Raw genomic sequence first — 2,057 nt, 5'->3', positions numbered from 1 at the left:
AACAGGTAATCATACAAATAATCTAGTTGATTGTGTTTGATACAAAGGACATTCATGTTAGCAAAAAAGTAGCAACACCTATGGTATCCGTTGAAGGTAATAACTACCGCAGGCAAGATCGAAAGCGCGCCTTGACACGTGGTACCTATCTCAGATACTGATCAAGCTTTTGGTATTTCAAAAGAAGTACAGGAAGCAAAACAATTGCTTGCATCCAACGCATATACACGGACTTTAGTTTTTACTTCGTGAGAAACAATATGATGTATTAGTCACTACTCTGATGTAAAAGAGTCAAGAGAGTCCATCTTGCTGACAAAACTGAAATAGTCAGGAACACACTGAAAACCTCCCTCCCTCCCTCTCTTTCTCTCTCTCACTCAACTGTGGCCTCGAAGCAACCATAAGATGATATTAAAAACCTTAGGGTCCTCTTTTCCCTTCCTCGACATGTACCAGAGAGATACATATATTCAAGCAAAGAACCTTTTTTTATTCAGGTAATAAATTGTTGGTGCCCTCAAATCTAAAGTTTTACCTTTACTTGAGGATGCCTAAAATCAGGTTGAAGATGGTCCTTGGCTTCTGAACTTCTTTTTATTCCTCCTCCTTACGGTTGATGGTCTCCTAACCTCCTGCACCGAGCAAAGGAACCAAGCAAACGAACTGAGCGATGCAGCGTTGAACTACACAAGAAGAGCAAGTCAATGGAGGAAATCTAAACCAAATTGAAGCACAAACTCAGTAAATAAGTCACCCACAACAGGGAAATGCAGCTGCTCTAACACTAACATGAGAACAAAAAGAAGGGTTCGTCCATAGCTGCAAATGCAAATGAATTTGCTTGCTATTGTATGGCAAAAAGCACTAGACAGATTATCTTACCCAAAGATGCAGAACTGCAGCTTAAGATAAAATTAGCAAGGGAACCTGCAAACAAACCACAGTCAACATGCCAGTTTTATGTCCTCTCATATTTTTCATCTTTGTCATCTCAAGCTTTGATTTACCTTAAACAACACCTCCATGATATAGTTGTTCCAGATAAATAATCCAAATTGCATCTTATACAATGGGCCATATAAAATCTGGAGCATATGACAACACCTGGATCAGTTAACACCTAGATCAGTTAAGAAAAATATGCCTTCCTGGGCTAGCACAGAGAGAAAGGGACGAACCTAGGAACCCGTAGATACAGCAGACTCCGAGCGCGGAGGCATCCATGCCAATCCGAAGGAGCACCAGTGGCATGCCCAAACCCCACCACCGGACAGCGAGCATAGCAGTGTTCCCCAACAGCTACAACTGTGAGGAACATGGCACTAAAGCCTAACCACAACCTGCACAGCATAAGAGAATCAACATAGACGGCACACGGCAAGCAGAAAAGGGGAAAAGAGGAGAGGGCACTCACCATTGCCTTGCCGGCGCCACCGGTGATGCCCCACTGCTCCTAGAGGCGTCAGTGGTGGTGTCGAGGCTGAGGGTGAGGAAGGGCTGGTCGCCGGTTCCAGTTGCATCTGAAAAATAACAAGAACTAAACATCAACCACATGATGTGGAGTGAAGACTATACGTGGTTGAATGAGTTTGTATCAGGAAACATGTCAGCCTAGATGAGCACCCGCACAAGAAAAATGATCTCGGTGATAGTGTTTGTTTATCACTACAGATAAAACTAATTATATATTGTGGTCCTTTGATTATGTACATGCCATGCCAGACTAACACAATAATTGGTGTAATTAATTTAGAAAGTCAATTGAATATATAAACTAGAAAGATTAGCAATCTTGTCTTCGTATTAATTTCATTGTGTTAGTCTGGCATGGCATGTACATAATCAGAGGAACACATTATATAATTAGTTTTATCTGTAGTGATAAACAAACACTGTCACCGAGATCATTTTTCTTGTGCGGGTGCTCATCTAGGCTGACATGTTTCCTGATACAAACTCATTCAACCACGTATAGTCTTCACTGCACATCATGTGGTTGATGTTTAGTTCTTGTTTTTTTTCATATGCAACTGGAACAGGCGACCAGCCCTTCC

At 41.7% G+C, this 2,057-nt stretch overlaps 1 long non-coding RNA gene across 1 annotated transcript; it reads right to left on the bottom strand.

The window, feature by feature from the left end:
• Nucleotides 1-604: 604 nt before the first annotated feature.
• Nucleotides 605-1,067, bottom strand: LOC123089381 (uncharacterized). The gene is made up of 3 exons (XR_006442273.1): nucleotides 1,011-1,067; nucleotides 886-930; nucleotides 605-686 (listed from the first exon to the last, which is right to left on the bottom strand). It is a non-coding gene; the product is annotated as an uncharacterized lncRNA (long non-coding RNA).
• Nucleotides 1,068-2,057: the final 990 nt, after the last annotated feature.

Source organism: Triticum aestivum, chromosome 4B, assembly GCF_018294505.1.
Source record: "Triticum aestivum cultivar Chinese Spring chromosome 4B, IWGSC CS RefSeq v2.1, whole genome shotgun sequence".
In the NCBI taxonomy this organism is placed as follows: Eukaryota; Viridiplantae; Streptophyta; class Magnoliopsida; order Poales; family Poaceae; genus Triticum; species Triticum aestivum.
This window is presented reverse-complemented; position numbering and strand designations above follow the sequence as displayed.